The 19,111-nt window shown below is 42.2% G+C and overlaps 1 pseudogene; it reads left to right on the top strand.

The window, feature by feature from the left end:
- The first annotated feature begins 8,790 nt into the window (after positions 1 to 8,790).
- On the top strand, positions 8,791 to 9,769 carry LOC123084381 (uncharacterized; annotated as a pseudogene).
- The last annotated feature ends 9,342 nt before the right edge of the window (positions 9,770 to 19,111 follow it).

Below are 19,111 nucleotides of genomic sequence, written 5' to 3'. Positions count from 1 at the left end.
TTTCACTAAATTAATGCATGATATGGGGGGTGGAAGTAGCGACATTTCAAGCTAGTCATAGTGGGGAGTAATTCAGACTAGTAACATGCATATGTTACTAAGTCTATGTTATTACCTCCATAGTGGTTAGTGCCATAGGTGTAACCTAGATACCTTCATTTATTATTTTTTAGTCATTTTTCATTGGGAAGCACTATGTGATGGTAATATATTATGTTACTCCCTTCGTCCACGAATAAGTGTATAGCTACCTTTTGTCCTAAGCCAAAATTCTAAAACTTTGACCAACTTTATAGGAAAACATAGGAACATTTATGGCACTAAATTAGCATCAGTATATACGTTTTGAAATGTACTTTCATAATATACCAATTTAATGTCATGTATATTACTACTCTTTTCTATATAGGTTGTTAAAATTTCAAAACTTTGACTTAGGACAAAACCTAAACCTAGATGTACACTTATCCGTGGACGGAGGGAGTACTCTATTTGTCTCTCTCCTCTTTAATTTGCTTGCCACAACATGTTTTTTTTTTTGCTTATGTGGCATGCGTGTTACTCTATGTTACAGTTTCCAACTCCCCTTTAATAGTTGAGATTAATGCAAGTTCAACAGGATAAACTGTCAACAGCTAGAAGGTTTTCTCGACAACAAAAAAGCAGGTAGACTGTTAGAGTACATGGAATACACATTGATAAGACATGACCGAAACATCTATGATTAAGTCACCATTCTTTCAAACCAACAGTGACAACACACTCATACCGACAACACCAATCCTACCATATGACTGGCAAAACAGGGATTTTCATCTTGGATCCCGGGTAAAATGAATTAAGATCACAACAATGTCTCAAAGAAAATGCCTTCAACAGGGTGACAACAAAAGTGTGTTGTCCAATGGGTTCAAATACTACAAGCATTATCAGAAATTTTTACCACGAACATGAAACAAGGTTCCAGTATTTTGTATCGCAATCATACAGCAGCCTGGTCCAGATTCACTAATCTGAAACGACCATGCACGAGAGGAGAGAGGACTGAACTGATCCCCTCCAAATGAGGAAAGGCCCTGCTACTATTAGTGGTAGTAAGGATAAGCAGAAGATGGGTAGGAGGCCTCGCCTCCTACATAGAACAATTGCCATCAGCCTGCAGAGGCGCCGCGAACCAACCTGTGCTGATATGGTTAGGTGGACATTGATATCCCCGGCCTATCAGAATTCAAGTCATGGTGCTCACATTTATCCTGAATTTATTTCACGATTTCTGGCGATACGGCTTAGTCTCTCGGAGGTGTTCATAGGGATAGGATGTATAGGGATGAGTGTATGCGTGTATATATGAGCGCTTGTGTTTGTACTATGTTCAGAAGAAGAAAAAACTGCAGAGGCACCGATGCAGTCGTGGACCTAGAGCCACCTCTCCAACACCGCAAGTCGTATGTGCTCCCACACCGGAATACATAACCAAAATCATAGGTGTAAGTTTCTCTCCTGTTGGACATTGAACGCAAAGGTAAAGTAAGCCCTAACCAAAGAAAAAGGTAAATCATGCCCAAAGGGTACATTTTCCGTTCTGGTTGCATGAAGGGAAAGTAGTGACTGCACCCACACAGTGAATAGAATTCAAAAAAATAGAAAAAAAATTCTAAGGTCCTGTTTGGATGTCCACCTGCTTCCTGAAATTTCGGAATCTGTGGAGCACCCACTTGCCCGCTCCGCGAATTTTAACTGGAGCTCCGCCCGCTCCGGGAGTGGCCTCGTGGAGCGGAGCGTCTCCGAACAGGCTCTAAATCTTGATGTGTGTGATTATGAGCAAATGTTTTAGGAGCTTGCAAAGTTTGGTCACCAAAAAAATCGAATAATCTCCATACAAAACAAAATACAAACGATGCTCTGCACCCATGTTACTGTTCACATGTTTTCAGCACGAACTTTGTTTTTTTTAGTACAAATTTCCTCAGATGTTATTTCGCCACCAAATTTTACACGCATCTAAAACATTTGGTCATAATCACATCCACAAAGTTTCATAATTCTTTTGAAATGTTTTGCTAAGTTTTTCATCGTGGGTACACGGAGGATGTAATGTGCGTGGGTGCACAAAAACCACTCTCTTGCATGAACTAAAACATCATCCAATTAATTTCACTAAGCATTACCGTCCTACATGAATACTCAACTTCAACGAAAAGATAAACGGGAGGCGACCCCGCGGAAACTGAGCCACCTTCCGGGAGGCTCTCGACGACTCCCAAGGCACCTAGCCGCCAGCAAACACGTCATCCTCCTTCTTTGGTACTCCCCGCTATCGCCGACGGTGGCCTCCATGGCCAGTCGGATGGCAACAACGGGCCTCCCCACTGTACCACCGTTCCCCCTCCCTCCTCTGATCTGGACGCAAGTAGGGCCAAACTCATTTGTTGCATGTTTGTAGATGTGGCGCAGATGATCCTGCGACCCTTGCTTCAGGCCTGATGCAGCTCGTGCGAGGTCGGCGTGGTCGAACGGCTTGCCATATATGGGTCCCATGTCTTCCCAGTTCGCAGTATGGCGGCCGCTAATGTTGTGGCCATCCGGGTGGCTACATTATTGTTGACCACTCCGACATGCGATGGCCAAATCGTTAGGGATTGCAAGGGCCCCCAAATGGTCTTCGTGAGGATTTCTCTTAAGATCCAGTGGTAGACTTTGGCACGGAGATGCGAACTGTAGACAAGGGCCTAATGCAGAGGAATGATTATGTAGCGGCGGCGGACGCACATCTCATGTACATGCTGGGATTGTGGAAAAGAGATGTAGACATCAGTGACATCAATGGTGGTGCTACTCGAGCACATGTTCTCGAGCCTTAGGGTGAAAGCCTAGATGTAATCCTAGTTGGTTATACCTTGCAGTCAGTTGTGATGTTTTTACATCGCTATCTTGTTGAAAGCATTGCTCGGATTTTCCCAGACTGGGTTTTCTAGGTGAAAACCTAGATTTTGGCCCTGGGTGATTGGATTCGGTAACGATGGTGCTCAAGCATTGCTTCCTTCATGAAGGTGTTGTTGTTGAAGAACCTCACACTCCGCTGTGATGTCATGAGATGGTCAGTTCGAATATACTCATTGTTGCAGTTTGCTGATTATGGAGCTGATCACTCTGTGTTTTTTTCCTCGCCTACGCATAGCTTTGATCTTATAGTGGTTTGCTATTTGTCGGCATGTCTTTGTTTGTGCATGTTTTCATGTTGGATGTGTACATTCTAGCTATGTAGATGTCTGATGTGTGCTCATTGTGTTTGTAAACTCTTGATGCTCCATTTTGTGTCAATAAAATACCCCTTCACAAAAACCATATATATAGTGTGACGGGCATGTGTAGGCTTTTGCACCCAAAAATAATAATCTAATTGGCAAAACATCTCATGAGTTGTACATGTTACGTCGTGTCATACTTTCCACATGCTTGCGAAGTTTCTTTGATGGTGTTGGGCTCAATATATACCCTCCATATTTTACCTCATCCATGCATGTTTCAATGTATGTCCCTCCTTTTATCTAGCCTTTATCTACCAAATATCATACTGATGATCTAGGCATCATACGTACAGTATAATTTTCATTGTGTGACAGTACAAGTTAAGATATTAGAAGGAACTGATAAACTTAGACCTTGTGTTTCGAATCTACCTTTAGTGCACACAGGACAACCGGCGTTCATTCGCAGGAGGGCTCGCTATGGATCCACATGCCCTCAATGGCCATTACGCCATGTTTGTCTTGTAGAAAATCTTCCAGTGTTCGGTCAGGCTCGGTTCTGCTGTCCATGCTGCTGGCATTGATGATGCAGTAATAAAGCTGCTGTTGGTGGCCCGGCCTGCTCCATGATCGGGCAGCCTTCATCAACCCCCGTTAATTCACCACTTAACCTTCACGTTTTTTGTTCGGAGCTTAACTCTACCTGACGCCGGACCGCCTCTAAGAATTGTACGGATACTGATAGTTTGTGTCTCGTGGCCCCATGCATGCAGCCGTGCCATGGATCCTGCTGGTTCGTTACCATGTCTCCAAGAGCCGTGCCATGTATGTTCACACCACCTTCACACAGACCGAGAACGAAAGAAGGAAAGGATATTTATCGTTACACTCCATGCATTATGTCTGATCCTATGTTTTAATCTGAAAAATCCAATGTACTATGCCTCTATAACTAACTTAACCTAGCACGTGTTCCCATCTAGCAAAACTTAATCCAATGTACTAGGGCGATAATAGCGGTTGCAACTTGCATAGCATGAGTAAATCTTTAATGAGCAACCTGTATAGTTTCTGTGTGCCTCCAACGACGATGATAGCTGTACAACAGCGGACACATGAGCTAGGCTTTGAGCCTCAACACCTAGGCATGAGTCTTATCCCCAGCACATAAACATAGGTCCGCCGTTGCACGGTCAAGAATAGTAGTGCTCATGGGTTTTGTAACTTGGTGTCATACTTATCACATGATTTTGTTTCCATGTCAAGTTTCTTTGGTACTGGACTCAATATATAACCATCCGTTTGCCTCACTGCATATTTAAACGCGAACCCGGATGGAACTTTTACTTATCAAACATCCTCTTTTGTTAGCTGGGTATATCGTATCTACAATTTCGTTGTTGGCATGATGCCGCTTGAGATATTAGAGGGAACTGGCTGTTGGCACTACCTCTACACTGACACTCCTTGCGAGTCTCATCTATGCACTCCTTGCCGAAAGAAACAGCCACACACTTGAAGAATCGATGGAAGCCACACAGCCGCCCCGACGCCGTCGCCGCCCCGCCCCGACGCCATCGCCGCCCGCCCCGACGCCGTCCCCTACCGCCCCGACGCGCGCCGTCGCCGCGCCCCGCCCCGCTGTCGCGCCGTCGCCGCCCGCCCTGCTGCCCCGACGTCGCCGCCCGCCCTGCTGCACCTCGCCGTCGCCGTCGCCGTCGCCGGTCGTGAACAACTTTATTTTGTTTTTGTTAGATTTTTTTTAGATTTTTTTGGTATAGTTCATAGATTTCTTTGTTAGATTAGATTTGTAGTAATTTAGATATGTAGTTCATATTGTGTAATTTAGATTGTGTAATTAATTTGTTCATATTATATTAGATTTTTTTCTGTTAGTAGATTTTTTAGTAGATTTTTTTAGTTAGATGTGGTTCATATTTTTGTTAGTAGATTGTGTAATTAATTTAGGTTTTTTTTGTTAGTAGATTTTTTGTTAGTAGATTTGTAGTAATTTACATATGTAGTTCATATTTTTTCTGTTAGTAGATTTTTTTGTTCATATTATGTTAGATTAGATGTGGTTTAATTTAGATATGTAGTTCATATTGTGTAATTTAGATTGTGTAATTAATTTGTTCATATTATGTTAGATTTTTTTTTTCTGTTAGTAGATTTTTTTTGTTAGATTTTTTATTATTTTTGTTAGATTTTTTTAGATTTTTTTTGTAGTTCATAGATTTTTTTGTTGGATGTGTAGTAATTTAGATGTGTAGTTCATAGACTTTTTTTTCATATTGTGTAATTAATTTGTTCATATTGTGTTAGATTTTTTTCTGTTAATAGATTTTTTGGGTGATATTATTGTTGAATATGCTTGTTTGTATGTTCATATATATGCAAAGATCGAATATGTCAAATTTTTATGATTTTTTTCTGTTCATAGAATCTTTATGATTTTTTTCTGTTGTAATTTTGTTTATAGAATTTTAATGATTTTTTTGTTCATAGTATTTAGAAAAAGGAAAAAAATAAGAAGAGAAAGTGTTTAATATAATTAGTTAGAAAAATACTAGTTTATTTTTAGTAAGTACTACTTTATTTTATTTATAGTAAGTGCTTCATATATAGTTGAACTAGCTAGTTGATTTAATAAACTACTTTATTTTACTATATATAGAAGTAGTTTGTTTTTAGTAAGTGCTACTTTATTTATTTATAGTAAGTGTTTAGTAGTTGAACTAGCTAGTTGATTTAATTAATAAAACTACTTTATTTAACTATATATAGAAGTAGTTCCCGCATCGACCTCGGCGATGCCTATCCCGCATCCTCGTTGTCGTCGACTCGGCGGTGGAGGCTTGCTTGATCAGCGCCATGTTCGAGACTGGGCTCCGCCGGGCTGGTATTGGGAGGTGCTACCTTCCGGGGGACGTAGGTTGGTGAGGAGGCAGCCCGTTGTTGACCCGATCCTTGTTTGGTGGCGGTCGCGTGGGCCAGTGACGGTGCCGAGGCTGCCGGACACCACGGAGGTGGTACGTCACCGTGTCAGCGAGGAGGACGAGCACGTCCGTCGCTACATGGTTGCATTGGAGGGCAGGTTCGATAATACCTGGCAGGTTCTTCAGGGATCTCATTGGAGCTATGATCCTGTGATGGTTTCTTATCTTTGGGTGTCCACCGCCCGCGTCGATACCCGTCGGGCGCTACGGTTCTAGTTGTATTAGTGATGCTATATTAGTGATAATATTCGAGGATGTACGGAGACCAAGAGATGATGTACTTTTGCTTATAATTATTGAATGCATGCTAATTTGAATACTACTTTATTTTATAATTTGGTTTTGCTTATTTTATGATTTGGTTTTGCTTATTGAATGCTCATATTGGATAAGTTCTTCATTCCCGTGTGCTAGACAATTTGGTGTTATGATGCACTCGGGAATGAAAGGAGGAGCTACGTACATCACCGATAGTCAACCCGTGATTAATAATCTAGTTTAATATTTGAATTATGAACATAGGCCGGAAATGTCGTACTCGGACGACGAAAACCGCCCGGGGAGTGCGACTGGTGCCACGACGACCGAGGTATCTGCGACAGGTTCATTGAGCTGGACGAAGATCGTCGCTTCAGCATTAAGCTCGAGGAGACCTTGGATGTTCATACGGTACGCAACCGACGACAATAGTTTTTTTTCCGTAATTAATCATGACTTCAACTATTTTAATCATGACAATATTTTTCATCTTTTCCAATTCGACTAGCTTATTCCATGCTTTGCAAGACGCTATGTCTTGGAGAGGATGGGTTTTGAAGACCATGAAAGTTTCAAAACCAAAAAAATTATCCTAAGTACCAATCATGGTGTGGATTTTCAAGTAAAGTTGTACAATGCTCAGAGTGTAACCCATTTTGGCTGCAAAAATTGGAAAGCACTTTGCAAGATGTATGGTCTTGATGAGGGTATGCTTGTCACCATGGATCTTGGTGATCCTACAATCGAGCAAGAGAGACCTTCGATTTGGGTCCTTTTGGATACACCTCCAATTCTTCCCCCATGTGAGCTTAACATAGTTATTAAGTAATTTATATTGTTTATTTCAAAATAGTTGACAACTTATCTCCATTGACAGCTTATTTTCATTCTTCAAAGAATGTGCGGAAGATGGTAGACAGAACCTACTACACCGAAGGCTCCGAATTAACTTATTAGGAGAAAAATCATTTGGTCGCATTTTGTACTGATCTTGAGAATTACAATATCTACAATCAAACTCCTCAACATTATGGTCAATACGTGCCACTAGTGCACCTGTTGAACTACGGTAACTACCATGGAGATACCCTGGTAAGATTATTTTTTACTATATTACAACATCTGTGCATCTTTTTGCACACTTCTAAAACTATAGTACATCATTGCTAACTATGAAGTTATTACTATGTTTTTCAATAGATAATCCCGAATGACTGTGTGCCTCATCTGATGTATACGCATAGTAGCCTTCATGTTTTGAACATACAACCAGGTCGTCCTACGAATCTCAACTGTCCATACCGGGTTTCTAAAAGAAGTGGAGACATAACAATCAAAGAATGAAAAAAATGTATGGACAGGCGTAAGGAGCTTCTTGGAAGCAACAAGCAGCGAAGGGCAAGAACTGGAGACAGGATGATCGCCATTCTTCATAATGGAGAGTCAGGGTCTATATTGTTTTATGCTATTTTACCTTAAGGGTGTTTAGGTCCTACCTGATACTGATGATCGATCATGTGCTAAGAACAATTATGTAGGGTTGGGTTCGATGACTATGAGGATGATGATCGTATGACTTATTATTAATAACGAGTAGAAGTTGTATGATGATGCATAGGACTTGTTATTATATATGATGATGTATGATGCGAGCATGCATGAGCATGTTATATCAGCAGGTGAAATGAACATAGCAGCAGCGTTGATAAACCAAGGACGAAGATATAAGAGAGGACACTTCTCTCTATTAGCTAGCTAATAACAACCTAAAAATAACCCCCAAAACCCCTAAAGCAGCCACTTTTGTAAAAAAAACATGGACTTTTGGTCCCAGTTAGTGCCACCAACCGGAACCAAAGGCCCCCCTGACTGGGCTCGGCGGACCGGCCACGTGGAGGCACATCTGTCCCGGTTCGTGTTTGAACCGGAACTAATGGGTGGAGGTATTTGTAACGACTCATTAGTCCCGGTTCATGAACCGGGACTAAAGGCCCTTACGAACCGGGACTAATTGGTTTTCTACTAGTGTATACAAAATCAGGTTTAAGAAAGATCATCCAGATATTGTGACATATCACCGGCAAAATGTTCGCACATGCTACACCGATGATAGATTTTGCGCCAAAAGTAATAGGCTATTAAACAATATAGCTCATGAGTCGTACTTCTTACTTGGTGTCATACTTCCCACATGCTTCCCAAGTTTCTTCGGTGGTATTGAGCTCAATATATACCCTCTCATATTTCACTATATCCATTCATGATTGCACTATCCGTCCCTCTGCTTATTTAGACAGGAATTGAGATTTAACTTTTATGTAACAAAGATAATACTAGAATAGAAAAGTTGTTGTGTGATGTGACGGCGTAAGTTGAGATATTGGAGGGAACTGAGAGGCTCATACATTATGTTTCGTCTCTGTCTACAATGCTGCATAGAGGATGCTATTCTTGAACAAGTTGCCTATTCTTGAACAAGTTGAGAATCGAGATTGCATAATAGCCTCGTCTCGACCCGTGTGTCCATTCAGTGCATCATGACCACTGATGCGCCACACACATCACCATGTCGATCATTCACCACCTTCTTTTCCTCTTCCACCCTCCCCCTCCATGAATCACACACTTGATCCAGATAACATACTGAACATTCAGTACAATGTATCCCGTGATTCCTTCACCGAGACTCTGTCATTCTCTCTAGGCAGTTATTGTCCTGCAGTCGCGACCCACCCAAGTTTTGTTTTGGTCTTGTGACACATAATGTTGTGTAATATATCTCTAGATGTTTTCAGATTGCAGACCCAACTGTTTTATTATGCTTAATATGGTGGACAATGTATCTAGGAGGACATCCACCAATACCAGTGCTCTTTCTGATGTTGACACTTGTACGCCAGGGTTTTAAAAACACTTGTAGGCGGTGGAACCACTTCAAAAAGTTCGATCCTATTTTGCAGGCTCCACTGAATTGCCCATTCACTACTATTACCCGGATGTACTGCCTCTGTACCAAAACGGCACCGCAAGATTGCACGAAGCTCAGTACCTAGTTCCCTTGGGTAAAGTAGCCGTCAAACGCATATTTAGGACTTTGGTGTACGTCACACCATGCGAGTGGCGGACCTTAGATCCACACTTGTCACATTAATAGTCATGTTCTGTGAAGGGCATCACTTTGATAAGCTCAACAGTAGACCCAAGAATCAGTGAGATAGACCAGAATCAATCTACATGCTCCATGATATGGACAGACCGTGTTAAACACATAGAACCAGAAAAAAAATATCTTTACACTAGACTGCATTATGTGTGATCCTAGTGTGCTTTTTAATCGAAAATCCAGTGTGTGTATAAAATGAACTTGAAGACCTTTTTGGAGAAGAACTTGATAATTTTAGTGACGTCCAACTTGCCGAGAAACAAAACTTTGGCCGGTAAGGAGTTGTCCACTACTTGTCTGGCCCCTTTGGTGCAGCAAACTCAAATAGTGAGGCAAGTTCTGTTCTGTTCGCAGTTGGGCAACCCGTTATCATCCTCACACACTCTATAAACTCTCACTAATTGAAGAAAATAAAATTAATTATATTTTTTATTTAAAGAGACAAGTTCATCTTTTATCAAGGGAAGTACATGTTGTATTCACCCACTTTCTATGGTAGAAAAGGAAAAACCGCCAAGTATTGTCGAACTCCTGTGAAGTGTCGCACTTGAGTTTTTTTATGGTGGTGAGAAACTGTATGGATATGAGATTTTGTAGCATCGGAAACATGTCGGATTTATGATGCAAAGAAGTACATATGTAGTGTGTAACACTGGATGCTTTATCTGAAATGAAGAGGATAAATGAACATGAAGGATTTGAGTTGGCAATACTCATGTCCAACATTATATAGTGCATAACCAAACACAACATTGGCTAACTAGCAATGGCCGAAATAAGCAAAATGGTAGAACGATGAACATGGAGGGTAGTGGTGAGACTCACCGAAGTGAGGTGGCATGCCGGTCTCTGGGTGGGTGATGGAGCAGAAGGTGCGGGGGTGGAGGGTTGGGCCGGAAGGTGAGCAGTGGTTCCAATCGCCGGTTGAAAGGGCGAGACGAGTGTTTAGGGCTAGGGCACATGGGGGGGGGGGGGGGGTGAGTAAGAGTGACATTGAGTAATGGCGTGTACAATGGCATTATCGTAACAATGCTATGTATGATAACCGATGAAGTGGAAGAGTGATAAAGAAAGATAGGCGTGATTAAGCTAATTGATGATCTCTTTATAGGAAATAGAAGGCCTATGTCTTGTACCAGATGTCTTCTTTTATTCACACATTTTCTATTTTAGTTTTAATCACCCATATTTTAAGATCATGCAATTATTAATTGTTGGGTTTGTATAGCATGTTCCTTTCACTTCTCTAGATGATGTTGTACACATAACGATTGCCGCCTTATCAACCATTGTACATGTTCTTAGGAGCGCGATACTTAGACATTTTCTATGGAGAAATCCAGCATCCGCCATGGCTTTCCTACAAAGACGTGACCTATAGACCATATGGGCCATGGATTTTCATAAAAAAATGTGAAAGTAAAAAATTCAAATAAAACGTATAAAAAATAAGTTTAACAGTACACATATGATACTATGCTATAATGGTTTCAATAATCAATTTAAAAAAATCAAAATCCCTAAGAGGTTTCAGAAAAATATAACTTACTATACATACAATCGAGTCTAAAATAGTTCATGCAGAAAGTGCGACATGCCGTGGCCAAAATACTATCTCATGCTACACAGACGAGTATTTATATGCATAAAAAACTATAATCCAAATAACAAGACAGCTCATGAGTTGTACATGTTACTTGGTATCACACTTGCCTCATGCTTGCCAGGTTTCTTTGGTATGGTGGTATTGGACTAAATATATACCCTTCCATTTCACCATGTTCATTCGTGTTCATTTAGCCAGGAATCAAGATGCAACTTTTATCTACCAAACATCATCTTGATCTAGTTAGGGATTATATGCACAACATATTTTTTTGTCGTTTGATGATGCAAGTTGAGATATTAGTGGAAACTGACAAGCTTATATAGTCCGCTTTGACTCAGCCTTCAAAGGCTTGTCATGGCGCTCGCCACACACCCTAATAGCTCGATTATCCTAACATAAATATGCGGGCCAGTAGCATGAGGATGTGCCGTGATAGCATTAATGCACACCATCTAATTCAATGGCCTCAAGAAGCCGCCTGTCTGGCAAACTGAGAGTATCAACCTCTCTGGGTGTCCCACAATGCGCACGCTCTAGGATTAGCCGCCATCATCTTCCGCCGTCTCATCTTCAAGAGGGATCATTGCATAGATCTTGTCAGTCCCATCTGTCGTTGACGTCACCACGACGCCAAATAACGTCTCCAGCCTGCGCGCGTCCATCCACACGCACCCGTTCGCGACACTCCACTGCACCATGACGCCATGTCCCGTCGTCGGTCGTCGACCTTGCAGTAGATGTAACACCGCTCCTCCTCTTGTCCCCTTCAGAAAGCTAATGCTCCAAGGAAGCCTCCATGAGGCAGAACGACACTGAAGGCGCCGTCATCGTCCGATCCGGGAGACCCAAATCTGTTGTTTCCCTGTAACATCCTGATCGTGTTGACGCAACCTGCAATGACAATATCCCGAGAAGGACACGACGCCGTCATCACCCGCCATGACTGCAATTTAGTGGAATTTGTGAAAAACTATTATGAATAATCTTGACTAATCAGTTTGGTTGTGAACCCACTGCTAGCTAGACTAGGCTGGCCCATGGTGCAGAGACCGGGAGCTCTGTCGTTTGTGCACTTGTGTGAGTCGCGGTCGACATCTTTTCTTTTTCTCCAACTTAAGCTTGCCATGGGCTTAACCACACAAAGGTGATGCAGGTCTAACACTACCGTGGATTCAAAAGAAAAAAACCTAGTGCTCATGACTTGTGTGCTTCAACATCATACTTGCCACATGCTTTCGTTTTGTTCCAAAGTTCCTTCAAGTTCCGGTTCAATATATAATCCCTCTCATATTTTGCCATTGTTGTTTGAACTAACTCTCTGTGGCCCTCTGATTTCTTACCTACCGATCAGAATGCAACTCTTCTCTACCAATCGACATCTTTACCGCATTGTCATAGCTTTATTTGTTTTCTTCTTCTCAAGGTGTGCCACTTGAGATATTAGAGGAAACTGGCCAGTTCACATTGTGTATATATATCTTTGAAGAGCTTTTGAAAACCTTCCACGAGAGGCAACAACACTTTGTTTAATTTCTTTCTTAGCAGTTCTAAAACGTTGTGCTATTTTAACTAACTTTGGGATGATATGCTGCAAAGTACTATCTAGTACAAGCTAGTGTCAACTTTCAGAATGTATAAATCGATATGAGATTTGTAGGAAGATAACATATAACAATCTTTGTTTGTACTAGCCAGCCAACTGAAGGGAAAACAACCTGCCGTTGTATCCCAAAAAAGAAATCAACAAAACAGTGATTCTGCACATATTGTTTTGAGACCTTTTACGGTACATCCGAGTAAATACTCCCTCCGTCCGGAAATACTTGGATTTGGATCCCACTAGAGAGACCCGTGGCTATCATGGTGGTTGCTGGAGGCTCGTGTGGTAGCGGCTCTGTGGGTGTGCTAAGACGGGGCTGTAGTGAGGCTATGGTAGTCGGGTCTACTGCTTGTCCGCGAGCTTGTCGTGGTCCATTTGCTGTGGTGTAGTTGAAGCATAGTGTGTCCCTATGACAATGATGACAAGCGGTGGATGGCCCTTCTCGATGATCCTTTGTGGCACTAGCTTTGCATAGTGCTCTGTTGCTCGATTGTCCTCGTATCGATGCTGCCCTATTGCACGCGAGTGTGTTGTTCATTTGGCAAGATCTTGACATGACCGCTTCTACCACTATGATGTGTGCTCGTTGTTGGATGTTTGCAGGGAAATCAGAGGCTCTTGCTTGGGGAGAAGTGCGGACGATGACGCCAAGATGTAACCTCATCGATGTCTCCTCGTAGCGGTGTGTGCGGTTTTATCTTTTGTGCCCGGCCGGCGGATTGTGCAGGTTATTATCCGGTTTTCATCTAATTAATTGAGCAACTCTTTTCTTCTTGATCAACGAAAATGGCAAATCTTTGCCTCATTTCAAAAAACAAATCTAGTAGTATGCTATAGAGGAATAGCCTTTGCATATCATGCGTTTTTCTCTGAAAAGAAAGTCATACCTCCTAGCCTTTGCATCCTCAGATGCACACAACTATGCTTTCATTAAAACTAGCTAATTGCCCGTACATTGAAATGGCAGCATGCATATTCTAGTGGTTTAACACCAATCATGTCTGACATAAATCTTACGTCCATCATATTCTAAATTTTGATAAGATTTGATTTAATTTGAGTATAAGTGGGGAAGGCAAATAAAGTTTTAATTCAGTTGAGATTTTGTTAAGATTTCACTAAATTAATGCATGATATGGGGGGTGGAAGTAGCGACATTTCAAGCTAGTCATAGTGGGGAGTAATTCAGACTAGTAACATGCATATGTTACTAAGTCTATGTTATTACCTCCATAGTGGTTAGTGCCATAGGTGTAACCTAGATACCTTCATTTATTATTTTTTAGTCATTTTTCATTGGGAAGCACTATGTGATGGTAATATATTATGTTACTCCCTTCGTCCACGAATAAGTGTATAGCTACCTTTTGTCCTAAGCCAAAATTCTAAAACTTTGACCAACTTTATAGGAAAACATAGGAACATTTATGGCACTAAATTAGCATCAGTATATACGTTTTGAAATGTACTTTCATAATATACCAATTTAATGTCATGTATATTACTACTCTTTTCTATATAGGTTGTTAAAATTTCAAAACTTTGACTTAGGACAAAACCTAAACCTAGATGTACACTTATCCGTGGACGGAGGGAGTACTCTATTTGTCTCTCTCCTCTTTAATTTGCTTGCCACAACATGTTTTTTTTTTGCTTATGTGGCATGCGTGTTACTCTATGTTACAGTTTCCAACTCCCCTTTAATAGTTGAGATTAATGCAAGTTCAACAGGATAAACTGTCAACAGCTAGAAGGTTTTCTCGACAACAAAAAAGCAGGTAGACTGTTAGAGTACATGGAATACACATTGATAAGACATGACCGAAACATCTATGATTAAGTCACCATTCTTTCAAACCAACAGTGACAACACACTCATACCGACAACACCAATCCTACCATATGACTGGCAAAACAGGGATTTTCATCTTGGATCCCGGGTAAAATGAATTAAGATCACAACAATGTCTCAAAGAAAATGCCTTCAACAGGGTGACAACAAAAGTGTGTTGTCCAATGGGTTCAAATACTACAAGCATTATCAGAAATTTTTACCACGAACATGAAACAAGGTTCCAGTATTTTGTATCGCAATCATACAGCAGCCTGGTCCAGATTCACTAATCTGAAACGACCATGCACGAGAGGAGAGAGGACTGAACTGATCCCCTCCAAATGAGGAAAGGCCCTGCTACTATTAGTGGTAGTAAGGATAAGCAGAAGATGGGTAGGAGGCCTCGCCTCCTACATAGAACAATTGCCATCAGCCTGCAGAGGCGCCGCGAACCAACCTGTGCTGATATGGTTAGGTGGACATTGATATCCCCGGCCTATCAGAATTCAAGTCATGGTGCTCACATTTATCCTGAATTTATTTCACGATTTCTGGCGATACGGCTTAGTCTCTCGGAGGTGTTCATAGGGATAGGATGTATAGGGATGAGTGTATGCGTGTATATATGAGCGCTTGTGTTTGTACTATGTTCAGAAGAAGAAAAAACTGCAGAGGCACCGATGCAGTCGTGGACCTAGAGCCACCTCTCCAACACCGCAAGTCGTATGTGCTCCCACACCGGAATACATAACCAAAATCATAGGTGTAAGTTTCTCTCCTGTTGGACATTGAACGCAAAGGTAAAGTAAGCCCTAACCAAAGAAAAAGGTAAATCATGCCCAAAGGGTACATTTTCCGTTCTGGTTGCATGAAGGGAAAGTAGTGACTGCACCCACACAGTGAATAGAATTCAAAAAAATAGAAAAAAAATTCTAAGGTCCTGTTTGGATGTCCACCTGCTTCCTGAAATTTCGGAATCTGTGGAGCACCCACTTGCCCGCTCCGCGAATTTTAACTGGAGCTCCGCCCGCTCCGGGAGTGGCCTCGTGGAGCGGAGCGTCTCCGAACAGGCTCTAAATCTTGATGTGTGTGATTATGAGCAAATGTTTTAGGAGCTTGCAAAGTTTGGTCACCAAAAAAATCGAATAATCTCCATACAAAACAAAATACAAACGATGCTCTGCACCCATGTTACTGTTCACATGTTTTCAGCACGAACTTTGTTTTTTTTAGTACAAATTTCCTCAGATGTTATTTCGCCACCAAATTTTACACGCATCTAAAACATTTGGTCATAATCACATCCACAAAGTTTCATAATTCTTTTGAAATGTTTTGCTAAGTTTTTCATCGTGGGTACACGGAGGATGTAATGTGCGTGGGTGCACAAAAACCACTCTCTTGCATGAACTAAAACATCATCCAATTAATTTCACTAAGCATTACCGTCCTACATGAATACTCAACTTCAACGAAAAGATAAACGGGAGGCGACCCCGCGGAAACTGAGCCACCTTCCGGGAGGCTCTCGACGACTCCCAAGGCACCTAGCCGCCAGCAAACACGTCATCCTCCTTCTTTGGTACTCCCCGCTATCGCCGACGGTGGCCTCCATGGCCAGTCGGATGGCAACAACGGGCCTCCCCACTGTACCACCGTTCCCCCTCCCTCCTCTGATCTGGACGCAAGTAGGGCCAAACTCATTTGTTGCATGTTTGTAGATGTGGCGCAGATGATCCTGCGACCCTTGCTTCAGGCCTGATGCAGCTCGTGCGAGGTCGGCGTGGTCGAACGGCTTGCCATATATGGGTCCCATGTCTTCCCAGTTCGCAGTATGGCGGCCGCTAATGTTGTGGCCATCCGGGTGGCTACATTATTGTTGACCACTCCGACATGCGATGGCCAAATCGTTAGGGATTGCAAGGGCCCCCAAATGGTCTTCGTGAGGATTTCTCTTAAGATCCAGTGGTAGACTTTGGCACGGAGATGCGAACTGTAGACAAGGGCCTAATGCAGAGGAATGATTATGTAGCGGCGGCGGACGCACATCTCATGTACATGCTGGGATTGTGGAAAAGAGATGTAGACATCAGTGACATCAATGGTGGTGCTACTCGAGCACATGTTCTCGAGCCTTAGGGTGAAAGCCTAGATGTAATCCTAGTTGGTTATACCTTGCAGTCAGTTGTGATGTTTTTACATCGCTATCTTGTTGAAAGCATTGCTCGGATTTTCCCAGACTGGGTTTTCTAGGTGAAAACCTAGATTTTGGCCCTGGGTGATTGGATTCGGTAACGATGGTGCTCAAGCATTGCTTCCTTCATGAAGGTGTTGTTGTTGAAGAACCTCACACTCCGCTGTGATGTCATGAGATGGTCAGTTCGAATATACTCATTGTTGCAGTTTGCTGATTATGGAGCTGATCACTCTGTGTTTTTTTCCTCGCCTACGCATAGCTTTGATCTTATAGTGGTTTGCTATTTGTCGGCATGTCTTTGTTTGTGCATGTTTTCATGTTGGATGTGTACATTCTAGCTATGTAGATGTCTGATGTGTGCTCATTGTGTTTGTAAACTCTTGATGCTCCATTTTGTGTCAATAAAATACCCCTTCACAAAAACCATATATATAGTGTGACGGGCATGTGTAGGCTTTTGCACCCAAAAATAATAATCTAATTGGCAAAACATCTCATGAGTTGTACATGTTACGTCGTGTCATACTTTCCACATGCTTGCGAAGTTTCTTTGATGGTGTTGGGCTCAATATATACCCTCCATATTTTACCTCATCCATGCATGTTTCAATGTATGTCCCTCCTTTTATCTAGCCTTTATCTACCAAATATCATACTGATGATCTAGGCATCATACGTACAGTATAATTTTCATTGTGTGACAGTACAAGTTAAGATATTAGAAGGAACTGATAAACTTAGACCTTGTGTTTCGAATCTACCTTTAGTGCACACAGGACAACCGGCGTTCATTCGCAGGAGGGCTCGCTATGGATCCACATGCCCTCAATGGCCATTACGCCATGTTTGTCTTGTAGAAAATCTTCCAGTGTTCGGTCAGGCTCGGTTCTGCTGTCCATGCTGCTGGCATTGATGATGCAGTAATAAAGCTGCTGTTGGTGGCCCGGCCTGCTCCATGATCGGGCAGCCTTCATCAACCCCCGTTAATTCACCACTTAACCTTCACGTTTTTTGTTCGGAGCTTAACTCTACCTGACGCCGGACCGCCTCTAAGAATTGTACGGATACTGATAGTTTGTGTCTCGTGGCCCCATGCATGCAGCCGTGCCATGGATCCTGCTGGTTCGTTACCATGTCTCCAAGAGCCGTGCCATGTATGTTCACACCACCTTCACACAGACCGAGAACGAAAGAAGGAAAGGATATTTATCGTTACACTCCATGCATTATGTCTGATCCTATGTTTTAATCTGAAAAATCCAATGTACTATGCCTCTATAACTAACTTAACCTAGCACGTGTTCCCATCTAGCAAAACTTAATCCAATGTACTAGGGCGATAATAGCGGTTGCAACTTGCATAGCATGAGTAAATCTTTAATGAGCAACCTGTATAGTTTCTGTGTGCCTCCAACGACGATGATAGCTGTACAACAGCGGACACATGAGCTAGGCTTTGAGCCTCAACACCTAGGCATGAGTCTTATCCCCAGCACATAAACATAGGTCCGCCGTTGCACGGTCAAGAATAGTAGTGCTCATGGGTTTTGTAACTTGGTGTCATACTTATCACATGATTTTGTTTCCATGTCAAGTTTCTTTGGTACTGGACTCAATATATAACCATCCGTTTGCCTCACTGCATATTTAAACGCGAACCCGGATGGAACTTTTACTTATCAAACATCCTCTTTTGTTAGCTGGGTATATCGTATCTACAATTTCGTTGTTGGCATGATGCCGCTTGAGATATTAGAGGGAACTGGCTGTTGGCACTACCTCTACACTGACACTCCTTGCGAGTCTCATCTATGCACTCCTTGCCGAAAGAAACAGCCACACACTTGAAGAATCGATGGAAGCTGATTGAGACGTGCATACAAGGCTAGGTCACTACACGCAGATTGATTTCTCGGGCATGAATACTAGTTGCCGATGGCTGCCTAGCAAACCTTCCAAGTCTTGCCGATTCTACCTAGCCCGAAACGGCACACGCGAAAGCTGTGGATATGTGCTTGTTGTATTTTGTATTATTCATGTTGTGAGTACAAAGTACATATTTGGCTGTGATCCAAACAGCCAAATATGTACTTTGTAATCACAACATGATTCCGCACCACTTAGCCTTCCACCGCATCGACGGCGCCGGCATCTACGCCGATGTCATCATCAATGAGGTCTGGGACGTGGCACACACGCTAGG

Source organism: Triticum aestivum, chromosome 4A (assembly GCF_018294505.1).
Source record: "Triticum aestivum cultivar Chinese Spring chromosome 4A, IWGSC CS RefSeq v2.1, whole genome shotgun sequence".
Taxonomy (NCBI): domain Eukaryota; kingdom Viridiplantae; phylum Streptophyta; class Magnoliopsida; order Poales; family Poaceae; genus Triticum; species Triticum aestivum.
Note: the sequence above shows the minus strand (reverse complement) of the source record. Positions and strands in the feature narration are given on the sequence as shown.